The 14,633-nt window shown below is 40.1% G+C and overlaps 1 protein-coding gene across 2 annotated transcripts in view; it reads right to left on the minus strand.

Moving 5' to 3' along the window:
* Nucleotides 1–3,480, minus strand: part of LOC108427265 (roundabout homolog 1-like) — a 295,097-nt gene extending 291,617 nt beyond the window's left edge. For both annotated transcript variants that reach the window (XM_017697276.2, XM_017697275.2), the window contains exon 1: nucleotides 3,193–3,480. The gene's annotated coding sequence lies outside the window, so the exon portion shown is untranslated. The remainder of the gene's footprint in view (nucleotides 1–3,192) is intronic.
* Between the last annotated feature and the right edge of the window lie 11,153 nt (nucleotides 3,481–14,633).

Consider the following 14,633-nt stretch of genomic DNA (forward strand, 5'->3'; position numbering starts at 1 on the left):
CAGACCGCAAAGTACAGCCCTGAGGATGTTATGTATCAACACTATTTGCAGAAAAATAAGACAAAAAAAATAACACAGTAAGAGGAAAGAATCACTGCAGTAGATTTTGTATATTCCAGATTACATGTAATTATGTGATAGGGTTAGCACATAATAGCATTAGGAGATCATTACTTTAGGATTTAACCTTTCGAATTGTGCTTCTGAATGAATGGCTGCACCGGTATTAGCACTCGCAGAAGGATTAATTTTTTTTTCCCCCTAGTCGAAGTAAGAGAGTCGACTGACTGGAATTGGATATCACGCTCTTATAATTTCATTAGATACAGCCCTTAGGTCATGCAAGACAGAACCGCTACCACCCCCCAGGATCATCCGAGACCACAGCCAAAGCAGCGCACAAAAACCTTCAATGTTGAATGAACATTAACAGCATGGGAAACATACAATATTAAACAAACACCCACAGTATTTGAGTGAACAGGGTTGAACTCTTGCAGGGTTGCATGTCTACAGTGTTGAACGAATACCTTCAGTACTGAATGAATGAGTGCTGAATGAACATCTACAGTGTTGAATATATGTCTGCTGTTGAATGAACACCTACAGTGTTGAGTAAACTTTTTGCCTTTAGGGGACCAAAGTACAATGATTGCGGTGGGCCAAAGGCCCATGTGAGCTGGTGGGTTCTGGGTATCTTTCTGGTGGGCCAAATCAAACACAATCATGGGCCAACTTTGGCTAGTGTGGCACACTTTCACACTCTGATCTAGACTTACATGGAAGAACATCTACAGTACAGTTGGATGAGCATCTAAAGTGTTGAGTAAACACCTACAGCACTTCCGTGAACATTCACAGCAGTGGTCATCAATGCTGTCATGAAGAGCCTGCAGAGTCCAGTTCCAACCCCAATCTTACACATCTGCTCCAACTAATTCAGTCCTTCAGAAGACCCTGATTAGCTGGATCAGATATATTAGTTTTAGGTAAAGGGGAGGCAGCATTTTAGATGCAGGAAATAAGCTCTTCAGAAAGGTAGGAAGAGGAGGGTTGGCGACCAGTGACCTACAATGTTCAAGAAACACCTATAAGTGTTCCAAAACAACCACGGTCTTGAACACCTATAGTGCTGAATGAGCCTCTATAGTGTTGAACGAACACCAAAGTGTTGAATGAACATTTACTGTGTTGAACATGTACTGGATGGAATAAACATCTCCAGAGCTAATGATCATTGCAGTATTGAAAGAACCTCTATGGTCCTAAATTAGCACCTACAGTGTTAAACACCCACACTGTTGAATGAACAACTACAGGAATGTTTTCACACAATATATCATAATATTTTGAGTTTTTGAGGCTCAATAAGTATGAACAGAAAACAACGTGAAGTGCCACAGTTTAAAAATACTATCGAAAATAATGAGGATAAATTAGTAAATAAAATTAATTATTATAAATTATTATAAATCTGAGTAAATGGGACTAATTATACAATTATTAGTGATCATGTAGATGGTCAGTGTTCTTATATTTTTGACCTCCATAATATGCTCAGAAAGGCAGATTGTGACATACTGTGACATAATTTATCATGATAATAATTATTATCATTATACTGCCCAGTCCTAATAAAACTTAAAGAGCACCTACAGTGCTGAATGAACATCTACACTGTTGTATATATAAAACGTTGAATGAACACTCTGTGATGGACAGCCGACCTGTCCAGGGTGTTTACTGCCTTCTGCCCAATGACTGCAGGGACAGGGATAGGCTCCAGCACCGACCCACACGACCCAGAAGGATAAGCGACTTGTGTCGATAGTGTGTGTGTGTGTGTGTGTGTGTGTATGAATGAACACCTAAAACGTTTAATGAACTCCTACAGTGTTGGATGAACATTTGCAGCATTCAACTCCTACAATCATTAACGCACACCTATCACTGAATTAACATCTGTCATACAGAGCGCTTACAGTGTTAATGAACTCTTTCCTGTGTTGAAATAACTGTTACGGCATTGGACAAAAACCTATAGCTTTTCAGTCCTGCTGGACACAAACACTGCAGAGAACAAACTGTAGCCAACTCAACGCTGCAGATGTTGGTGTAACACTGTAGGTTCTACTCTATGGGAACATGAAAGTCTCTTCCTAACACTCATTTGTAACTAAACTGCCTTCTACACACTAAACTCTATCAGATGCGTCGCGTTCAGCACCACCGCGGGTGGACAGCTCCTTGCCTTCTTCTCACGCCCGGGGGTTTCCGGTCCAACCTCGATGCGCACGAGCTCTCTTCACGCGCGCAACGCATCAACAGCGTCTTCAGCCTAATTTCCACCAAGCAGAGCTGAAGTGGAAGCAAGTGGAGATCAATGGTGATCAAATAGATGTGTTACTGAAGATCAATGCTGATCAAATATATCAAACCAGGTGGGCCTGCAGTGATCAGCTGAGGCTCTGCGAACATCTCCACTGCTCCTCCTCATCTAATACATTACAAAAGTGGGCCTCTAAACGGGTCCAATCAAGAACGCAGCTGTTGTATTAGCACAGTGATGAGGGGCGGGCTAATAAACAATAAAGCGCGCTCAGAGAAGTGAGCGGACACACCACACACCGCCTACAGAGAGCTCAGCTCTGTCCACAGTCAGGCTGGACAGGAGGATCAAAGTACACAGCAACATGGTCAGCAAAGCAGTTTGAACAATGGATATGAACTATGAGGACAGAGAGTGAGAGAGAGAGAGAGAGAGACAGAGAGTGAGAGAGAGAGAGAGAGAGAGAGAGAGAGAGGGCGAGAGAGAGGAAAAGAGAGAGAGTGAGAGAGAGAGAGAGAGAGAGACACTATGTGACCTGTTACCTATATATTGCTATAATCCACTGTATTTCTGCATTACAATGATTGATTAAACTTCCAGCTCTGAGTAGGGAAAAAGCGGCTGACCAGTCACTCAAAATGACCATATCCATTTCTCTCCATCAGTCTACCCAGCACGTGCTGACCATTCCAATTCAAATCCCTCGTGCGCTCCAGTCTTCCAGCCTGCCCTCTGCGCTCCTCACTCACATTCTCAGCTCCTCTCAAGCCTGTCCAGCTTTTTGTTAAACTGGCAGACAGAAAGTGTCCTCCAGACTCCCGCGAGCGGACAGCATGGCCAGGCAAACCGCGCGCGCTACTCACCTCTGTCCTCTCCACTCTGCTGCAGTGTCACTCCGCTCAGCTCGCGCTCCAGTAAGCGCCCCTACACCATTGCTTGCGCTCTGGGCTGTGAAGTGGCCGGTGCGCGCGAGCTGCGCGCCGGTGCCGGTTAATGCGTGCGCGCGCAGTTCCACGAGGCGAGAAAACGCAAGCAGCGCCCGCGGACGTGCTGCGCCCGCCCCCGTCACGCTCCGTTGTGCTTTCTTTCCTTTTCTTTCTTTTTTCTCCCTCTTTTCTTTTTTCAACTTCGCGGTTTAACCCGCCCGCGTGCTGAACAGAGAGAGGTCCGGAGTGCTGACGGGGACAGGAGCGCGCGCGCTCACTCAGTCACTCACTCCACACACCTCCACACACCTCCCCACCGCGCGCCTCCCGGGTCCTAAAGCCTGCTCCTCCGCGCGCGTTGACGGGTCTCGCGGGCTTCGGGTGAGTGTGCCATGAGATCCACCACAGATTTATGGATTTGGCTCCAGTTTCGTTTTATTGTGATCTAATCGGATCGATCGCTCGCAAACTCTGATTTACCACATCAGTCATATGCAAGAGTCACGTGAGCAATAAGCAAACGGCATGAGAGAAACGGGACCTTCACAATTCATATATTTAAATATTTGCATATCTACACTCTGTGGCTGCTTTAGTAGAAGCCGCTCTGAAGCTCTGCCTTGCTGGGATACAGTTAGCCCATTTTTGCAGGTCGGCCATCATCCAGCCCTTCATCAATGGTCAATTTCTGACCACAGAAAACCAGCGAGTTTGGGCAACATTCACATCATGATTCCTATATAGAACCACAAAATGTTTCTTCAGATTGATGCCAAGCTTTTAACAATAGAACAGTGGTCTCCAACCCTGGTCCTGGACAGCTGACTTCCTGCAGAGTTTACATCACACCTGCATCCATAAGCTGCTCTGCCTCTTACTGAACTCTAATATATCTGATCCAGCCAATCAGACTTGGGTAGTGGCTGTTTAGCTGGAGCAGGTGTAACAAACTGTGGGTGAAGCTCTCCAGCACCACTGATATAGAATATCTGCACGCTTAAATGTTCTTGGTGAAATGGTTCGTCAGATTGACGGAGAACGCTGTGATGTATGTTTTGGGTTGTATATATGGTTTTATATAGCACCAAAAAGGGTTCTTCTATTGTTCAGACGTCAAGCTCGTAACAATAGCAGAACCCTTGTGGTGCTATATAGACCCATTTTTAAAAAAGGTTCCATATAGAACCATATTTGACACATTCCCTATCAATCTAAAGAACCACTTCACCATGCAAAGAACCACTTAAGCATGAAATGATTCTATTTAGAACTTATGGCTCTAAACAGAACCGTTGAAGAACCATGTTTTCTAAGAGTGCACGCTAAAGAGGCATAACTGCTGTGTGGACACACAAATCTGATCTTTTCAAGTCAGATCTGGCCTGCTTTCATAGGTGCTCCTAGATCAGGTATGCACGTATTTGTGGCCAGGTAACCTCAAAGACAACCCTCAGATTGAAATTCATGTTTTTTCACTGAACATGTGCCATCGTTCAGTGTTAACGCGGCAGCAGCATCTAACCTGAAGTTATTGCCAGCACACGCTGAAAAAGCCTCAGAGCCTTTTTTCGGCTACATCTTGCGCTAACAAGCTGAGAGCTGCTCAGAGCGAATTATCTTCATCAAAAAAGCTTGTTCTGCTGGTTATTTTGATGTTGATGTTGACACTTGTGGCTCATTCATGTGATGTTATTGATTAGGATGTGCACATGTGAGTCGTTTCAGGGCGTAGATTCGTTCACATTAATGACAGATTTGAGTCACTTAGCTAAACAAATGTGAACCATCAGGTTAGGAAGATGAGATCGGAGAAAAACACTTGAATTGTGCAATGTGAATGTACCCTTGAGGTTCGAGCCACACTCAAGTGGCATGTTGATTGACTCGCACCTTGACTCAGACTGGTCCTTAACTGACTTTCTTCTTGGCTCTGAAATTGCAGCCTAAATTAGGCGACCAACCTTAATGCAGTAAATAAATAAAACCTTTAGCTTTCAGCCTTGCTTTTGCAACTTTGCCTGTCAGTTTGGCTGCAGTCATGTGCAGTGATTACTACAATGACTGTTCTCCCTCAGCTCACAGCAGCATCAGGTTCAATACAACTTTACATAATGAGCATTTCATTAGAGAAAAACCTTCAGTCTGATGATCAAAACAAAGCACTCAGTTTAAGTGGTTTTAAAGGAAAAAGGCAAAGCAACTGGAGCTGGAATGAACTGGATGGCTAATATGTCTGGATAGCTAGATAGCAAGTTGTCTGGGATTAGTTTAGCTGGATGAAGGTAGCCAGCTAAACTACACACTAACCAACTTTTCCAAGTTGTTTGGCCTCTTTCATTTACTGTATGCAGTCCCTCAGTTTTGTCCTTCACAGTAAAGATTTTTCTAGAGACAGTATCCGACTGACGTCACACTTGTCACAGGCACCATATTGCAGCGCTCGTAGAGCCCCGTCTGTACACCGTTAGTTATTAAGGCATCTTGACAGATGAAATACAGCCATGATGTGCTGCACTGTTCATGGCTGTAGTAGCAACAGCAGCAAAAAACAAAAAGGTGTAAACACAACACATTCTCCATCAATCTAAAGAACCATTTCACCCTGCAAAGAACCATTTAAGCATGAAATGATTCTATTTGGAACTCATGGCTCTGAACAGAACCACTGAAGAACCATGTTTTCTAAGAGTGCAAGCTAAAGTGGTATAACTGCTGTGTGGACACACAGATCTTTTTTCTAAGCTTTTATATCAAGGGCCAACATTGTGGGAAAGAGGTGAACGAGCTGATCCAGCGAGGAAAAAAAATCTTTGGATAGCAAGAACAGGTAAAACCTTTAGTCATCTCCAAAGGTGGCTCTCATCAGTCTGTCAGAGATAGACGGTTAGGTGAAGGATGAATTCCATAGTTCTGCACCATTTTGAAGTGTTGAGGCGTTGATGATTGACTTAAGCAACCTAACTTTTCATGTCTGGATGTGCTTCTGCCAGACAACGAATGCAGTTAGTGGCCAAATGCTAGCAGGGCTCATGAAACTTAGCCTAGCACCAAGCTAACATTGATTAACCCCATCAAACAGAGCTACACATATCGTTGTTGTCAGAACAAAACCTCGTATCTCCATTTTTGACATTTTTTAGTTTTTGACATAATTTGATATGACCTGTCACCCTTTACATTGTGTGTGAATTTCATGATGAATGGAGCAAAAGAAACAGCCCAAAATGATTTGGAAATAATTCTGGTTCCACTGACTTACATTAAAAGTAAACCAAGTTTTTCCCTTCTCCTGTAAAATTACCATTTTGGAGATATGAGGTTTTGATCCGACAACAGCAATATATTACTCACTTTTGTATGACTACAATATTTGGTGGTGTAGTTGATGGTACAAAAGAGAAAATATCGCTGAACGTTCCACAGAAGCAATTTGTATGCTTTTTGCTTTGATGTGTAAGCTGATGCAATATTTGCAAGGTAATTTTACATTAGTATGGATATGTTATCAGGGGCAATTGAGGCTCAAGGATAATTTATCGGTTTGTTAAGGATCAACACCTCCGATCAAACTTATTCCTGATATCAGCGACTGCTCACGCTCATCACGTTGACAGAATGTCAACAGTATGGCTGTGGACTGCTTGTTCTGGGTTTTGCGAATACCGTCTAATGAAAAGCCCGTTATTTGAAGCTGTGTTAAACCTGACAGGTTTTAGTTTACTTTTGTACAGTGCAGTGCCTGCAGCTAATGACGAGACTACAAAACATCTCTACTACGGACTAGAAACTTGGATTTGGATTTGCACTCCAAAGACATGATCATAAAAAAAAAAAACTAATACCACAAATTTCTTTAACAGACTAGGGAACAAATCCTCTACCCTGGCCTCAGATCTCTTGGTGAATCACTCTTGAATCTCTGCAGCACCAAACTGGAGCAACAGGGAGGTATGTGTCTGTTACCATAGTGATCTGCTCAGCTCCTATAGGTGTAAACTCTCACTCTGCTCCCATCTCCACTCAGCAGCTGCAACAGATTGTTCCTGTTTGACCCAGACCCAGCAGCCTGACCACCTGCACACAAGCAGGTCTTAGTAGTATTTCTAGTGAGAGCTAAAATTCCTTATTCATCAATATCTTCCTATATTTGTTCTTAAATGTGTTAAGAAAGGTCCCAAGAAAAAGTCTGTCAGATTCATGATTTGTTCTTAAAGTGCAGAACTGTCCATGCCTTTGTGCTCTTTGGTGTGTAGATTTTATTCTTACCTAAGAACAAATCTCAAAAAAGAAAACATTGGTGAATGTCAGAATCTTTGTGGAAACTGTGTAAGAGGGTTATAAGAAGAAATTTCTTCTAAAGAATGGTTGGTTTAGAATAAATGAGGCTCATTTATTCTAAAGTTTAAAAAAAAGTAATCTCTAAATCACATTTAATTAAAACTTTTCTTACTTCCCTGACCTCTGAACTGGCCACCATAATCTAACAATCATTTGTGTCCGCATAATAACATAAACGACACAGTATCACTAATGCGAAGCAGGAATCTGAGTGCTAATAGCACCCTCTTGTGGAGAATCTTTAGTTTGCTAAATGTGATTGAGTTAGTTTCAAGTCTAAAAACATTTTGTCCCCCATCTTAATAAATTTCATCATCATCACTTTTATTTATATAGTGCCTTTTCCAGGCTCAGTGGAATGCTTTATAATCAGACACTTTACAAAACTAACAAAATACATAAATCTACAATAAAGAAAACAACACAGAACATACACACACAACTCCAGACTTTGCACAGCTATAGAGTCACTTACCTAGCCTGGAAAGAGTGCTGTGGGGGAAAGTCTCACTCCACAACTACAATTCATCACACTAGACGGCTGAAAATGTCCGTAGCGTTTTCCTGCAGCTGAACACCACCAGTCCAGCCTCATAGCTGCACTGCAGCATCACCCAAGCAGTCAGCCCAGGCAGTCATGTAGCTTTGATGTAGCGTCACTTAGACCCGGCCTGGGAGGCCTCATATATCTCAGTTTCTCCATGTCTTTCTCCTTTGTTCATATCTTTTCTCGCCAAACACGCAAATACTATTAGCACTATTATACTGCAGCACTGTTAATCATAAAGTATTAACAATAAGGAACTTTTTCACAGAGCACCTCAAAGTGCTTTACACTGATAAGCTAAAACACACTCTTAGTTTCAAGAAATTAAGCTTGACTGCCTAATAAAAAGTGCTACTTATTTCCACAGTTTAGACGCATTAAAGGAACATTGTTAGAAGTGTTCCACTGTTAGAAGGAACACAGACGTGGCAGACAAAGATCAGGCCTTTCCTATATTTTGAACTATATACAAAGGCCACTTTTGAACATCTCAGATCAGTGAGTTACTAGGTGCGAGACTATTTAGAGCTTCAATAAAAGATTCCTCACAAACTTCTAGCCCACATCAGTTTTCTTCCTTGTAGAGCTCATATGAGGTGTTACACCTGCAGACTTTCCAAGTGCATGTACAGCACAGGAAAAATTCCATAATTCCATCTGTGTTCTTATTCTATGATAGCTTAGTACTGATCTTTGTGGAAACATCACATCACATCCTCTAATGAGCATCTCATACACAAAGCGACATGGTTATTAGAGCAACTAATCCCTCATAAATAACACAATCATACAGTGCTGAAGCCAAAATTGCTAGGCTGAAAATGAGATATGTTGTCGCATGTGTCGTACTCAAAAGGGCATCCCTGAGCTCTGAATAAATCACAGCACAAAGCTCACGATGAGAGGCTGGCGCTGATAGGAAATCAAAGTGAATTCTTTTCCTCACTTTTTTTTATTTGTCTCGCCTGATGCACATAATCAGAAATACTGCTGTTATTATTGTAGTCAATTTGTTTGGTCTCTGCACTTGATTGCTGTCACCACTGTTTTTAGATTCAAAGCACCTCACGCAACTGGCTTCTGAATGACTGACTGACTGATCGACTGACTCACCCACCCAACTCACGTTTGACTCAAAATACACTTTTAGGAGGTTCTAGAAAGAACAAAGCGAAAACATGGGACTTCAGCTCAATATGAAGACTCAGGTTATGTTTACAGGAAAGACTGCTAGCTTTACCACTGATGGAGAAGATGTGGAAATAATAGACAGTTCTTGCCTACTTGGATCAATTATTAACAACAGAGGATTCGGCGCTCAAACTGGCACTTGACAGAACAAGCGAAACGATTTGTCCCGCCCAGGCGAACTGACATCCAATGTTTGACACAATCCATTCACAAACATATTATTCATTGCTGGATTAAAACGGCAGTCAAAGTCATCAGGCTCACTGTGAAGTAACTTCAACAAATGCCATTTATTCCCAGTAAATACAAAGCAGGAATTAAACCACAGAGCAGTTATTTCTGGCATTTTGCTGGCTAGCTGTGACCTACTGACTGAGGGCTCTGACTTCTCTCTAACGCCGGATTCATACATGCTGACTCTGTGTGCTGTAAGTGATGCAGCAGTGCAAGTGCTACAGCTGGAACACACTGGGCTTTCGTTCATACAGTGTTGTGCTGCGGAGCGGAACAGTGAGCAAAGGTATACAGACATTCCTGTTTCCAGAGAGATAAATGGACCAATCAGGACATCTGTCTACAGCATGGACTATTTACCTAGTATTTCATGATGAAATACATAGCAAATTCAGCTTTTCTATTTTTTTACGGTCTTCTGTTGAATTTGTATTGATTCTTAAGACTCATTTCAGCGTAATCTGCTGTATGACAGTTTTGGGTGCAGTAATGAATAGCAAGACTTTATACATCACTCACGCCATGCAGAAGCAGCATGTATGAATCAGGCTGATGAGAATTTGCATGTTCACGTGATTGATTGCTCAAGAACTACTTAATTCATTTTGATTTGTTTTACTGTTATTATTTTATATTGTTTATATATACCATTTAATGATCGTTCTACTTTATTTAGGCTATTCATTCATTTGTGGGATTTCTCTTCATGCCTACTGCTACCCCCTTTCACCTGCAGTGAAATGTAGCTCTGCATTGGAAGATACTGTGGCGGGTTCCGTGGGTCTTGCAGGTATCTATGTTAGTGCAGACCTTTACTATGGTCTTCTCTGTGGTTTTTTCATGGATGTGAAAGCCAGACAAAAAAGCTTGACAGGAAAAATATAGATGTCTTTGAACTTTGGTGGTGGTGAAGACTTTTAAAAATACCTTGGATGGCAAAAATCTAACAAATGGATCCTCAAACAAATTAAGCCTCACTTCCTAAAGCCCAGATGACCAAAGTGAATTTTATTTTAGACACAGTCTGAGAAGAACCAAATCACTGAAAAAGACCAATATGGACATACTGGAGAAACACTATGGAGTCGACTTAACGGTACCTAATAATAATAATAGCTAGTTTTCTAAAATTCTCTTTTCTATTCACATATGCAGCAGAAGGAGATTATGTTGACATATTATTTTTTTTCCTTTAAAAATACATCTACAAAAATGGTACCTTCACAGAACACTGAAAGGCTCTTTAGGTAAACTACAGCGGTTCTTCTATGGCATTGCTTTGAGGATCACTATGTCACCTTTATTTGTGAAAGTATTGGGTTTAAAGGGTTCAAATAAAAGAAATGAGTGTGACTGAAACCTGAAGTGTGGCCATCTTCAAAGCTAAGGGAGCTGAACCTCCAGCCAGACCCAATGGTCACTTAGTGGAGCTTCAATTCCTATCTGTGATCTGTGGCGTAAGTGATTTGGTCAGCAGCCAGAGTCAGAGATTCCCCACTGGCTTTAGGACAAGCTTGAGAGAGCACAACTATCCCTTCCTAAGTTGCTGATCACCCAGGAACCTGAAGTTAATTCTCCCACAGAACTGACCCTTGTCCTGACATATTAATGTCAAGCTGCTGGACAATGGCTCTCTGACAGGACATGAAGAGAAAAGTCTTGATTACGATTAGTATTATAAGGGGAGGGGCAATAAATGTTATTACACCTTTTCCAAATTCATCACATCACTTTTTAGAGACTGCAGATGTCCACATCTCTTTACCATGGATTTTACTCTACTGTAAACTGAACTGTAGAAACAGGTTATATCTACCTCATGTGAATTAAAATGTTCTGTCATATCCTGTAGAAAAGGAGTTTTCTTAAGCATGGAGGTGCTCAGGAAACGTTAATATGTGTGTAGCTATGTTAACTACTCCTCACTACTCCTCACTACTAATCACTTGCACATGTAAAAAAATCTGGTAAAGCTTCTAATAATATTCTAATTATATAAATGATAGTTGATTATTATATACTTATTATTTGCGTATCAATGAGTGCTACCATGCGCATGGTAAAAGATTTCTTTTGTGGCGTACAAACAATGAAAGGACCTATAAACTACATTTCTCTCACATTTTTTTTTTTGCTGAAAAAGATGGTTCTTCAAGGGTTTTTTAAATAAAGAAATGGCTTTATATAGAACCCTGGACACACAAAGAACCTTCTGGCATTGTTAAAGGGTTCTTCAGATTGATGGAAAGTGTTTTATGTGGTTCTATATAGAAGCTTTTTAAAAAGGGTTCTATATAACACCAAACAGGGCTCTTCTATTGTTACTTGTTGGCTTGATGGTGTAACAACAGAAGAATCCTCTTTGGCACTATACAAAATCCCTTTAGAACCATCTACGTCCTCCATCAATGTGAAGAACACTTTAACAATGCAAACAACTCTTTAATCTCTGCTGCAGGCCGAAATGGTGAGAATATGGAAATGCTTTGATTTTTCGTCACATCACAGAAACAATAAATTCAAAATGGGCTATTTTTGCAGCTTAGTTATGCTTGTATGGACTAAAGAGTCAATAATATGTTTTGAAACTTTAATAATGTTTACATACTGCAGCAAGCTCTCTTACTCAAAAAAGCAAAGAAAAATAGTTTATCCATGACACACGTCCTTTAAAGCACTGCCAGTGCATTTTTATGAATGCATTATATATTTAAGTTGATAATATGTCTTATAAAAACACTAAAGTCTAAACTTCATAATAATTATGAATGAATTATCAATAAACATAATAGAAATTACTTAATGATTTGTATTATGTTAGTTATTATTATTATGATTATTATTATTATTATTGCAATTTGTTATTATATGTGAAAACAATACATATTAATTGCTTGATAATGATTATCAAAGCATTGAGGAAAGTTTATCATCCCAAATTAGCAGGACTGTAAATAATTATTTAAATATTTAAGACACGACCTAGATGCATTCTTAATTATAATGTGTCTTATGTAAGACTGAAAATTCTTAATAATTGTACTTGTACTTTGATACTTAGAGTATCAAATAACTAAGTTGTTACCAAACTAAAAAAAGATTATAATTAATTCATATATTTCTCAAAATAACTGTTGATTATTAATATGTCACTAAGTAAACGGTTAATAATAATAATAATAATAATAATAATAATAATACTGCTAATTGTGCATATGTAAATATTTTATAATCATTGATAAATTAATAGATAATGGCCAAGTTATTGTGTATTAGGGCTTGTTATTATAAAGTGTTACCACATTTCTTATATCATGTTAACTACACAACATTTTAAACAGCTTCAAGTTATGGCTACTATATTGTGTAAAATGTGCTGCATTGTGATGACCTTCATTACTGAATATCAGCACATCTACATATAGTTTTTATGATTTTATGTGTCAGTTTTAATGGTTGGCTGTAAACTCTGTAGTCAATGACACTGCATTCACTAATGATGCGTCAGAGGGTTGATACTGGAGAACTACAACTACTGCCTAAATAACCACTCTTTAATAGGTTCAATAGGTCATTTGACCACAGATACATATGCACACACATGAAGAACCTTTAAGAAGTGCCTTTAAAAAATAAAAAGCAGGTCAAGGTGAGCTGATGAAAGATGACCACTCTAATGATGTGACTTGGGAGCCATAAGCAGATATCAAGATTTAAAAGACAAAGCAAGGTCAGGAGAGGAAACAAGAGGAGAAACACAGAGAGGAGGACAAAAGAGGATAATAGGAAGAGACAAAATAGAGAGAGGGAGGAAGGGCTGACAGGCATAGAATCGTATGTAAAAGGTTTGGGTGCTCCTGGTCAAATTGCATCTTTTGCTGATTTGTATGTGAAAAGTACACATCCTTTACAGAAAAGACATTTTAAAGCCCAACTACCGTTTCTTTGCTGAATTTAACATATTGGAACATGTCCTGTGCAAACGTTTTGGCACATTTTATATACTGTGTTTGACTTTTTCCAACATGTTGAACTCAACACTAAAATATGGAGAAAAGGCCATACCTTTATCAGCCTTGCATTTAGTATGTTATATAGCTTTTTGTGCCTTTAAATGGTCTGCAAATTTACAAAGCTCAAAGCACACACCTGTGGGAGTAACTCAACCACTAAAGGCGCTCTCAGCTGCCTAAGCTGACCATTCAGAGTACAATGGGATCATTGGGAAGCAGGGCTTAAAGGCACAGGAGCTCTAACACAGCTTTTCAGACAAAGGGTCAAAAGAGATGCACAGTATGAGAACAATGTGTTTTTGGAACATCAAGCATGTAAATATATTCAAGTAGACCAAAAAAAAACCCCAAAAAACAGTGCACTGCACTGTACACAGATGAATATTTTGCAGGAAAGCACAATTAAATGAAAGGTGAGCCTAACTAAATCGAAAGTAAACAGAACTTGAAAAAGTAGAGCACTATTTTAAATGACTTTGGTTTGAGTAAACCTGCTGGAGGAGTGTGGATCAATGAAAAACAGAAAGCACCCATAACTCAATTTGCCCATTTGCATGTTTTTTTTTTTTTACCACCACAGTCCAGTACAGTTCCATCCTATCTCATGATCCCTCATTGCATCACTCATGAACAAGACCCCGAGATACTTCTCCAGCTGGAGCAGGTCCTCTCCCCTTACCTGGAGTGGACATGCCATTCGTTTTTTGTCAGTCAGATATTCAGATAATTTTATTCTATCCACAAAATGAGCACCTACATTACTTGACATTGTTATAATCAATTCTTACATTTCAAATTCAATACAGTTGAATCACTACCTTCAGACACGATGCACTGATACATTTGTTTACCCTCTGAAGAACAAGTTTGGTGGACTGTGCTTGGGTGGACAACCAGCATCTATAGGCTTTACGGTCTCTCAGACTGCTGAACCAAACATCCATTCTAGCGGCCCTTTGGGGGATCTCTTTCAGATGTCTAGATGTTTCAATCAGCTCACACAGTGCACTCAGACAGGTGGAGATTAGTTTAGGGTCTGTCTCAGATCCTCCAGC

The sequence above is a fragment of the Pygocentrus nattereri genome, chromosome 18 (assembly GCF_015220715.1).
Source record: "Pygocentrus nattereri isolate fPygNat1 chromosome 18, fPygNat1.pri, whole genome shotgun sequence".
In the NCBI taxonomy this organism is placed as follows: Eukaryota; Metazoa; Chordata; class Actinopteri; order Characiformes; family Serrasalmidae; genus Pygocentrus; species Pygocentrus nattereri.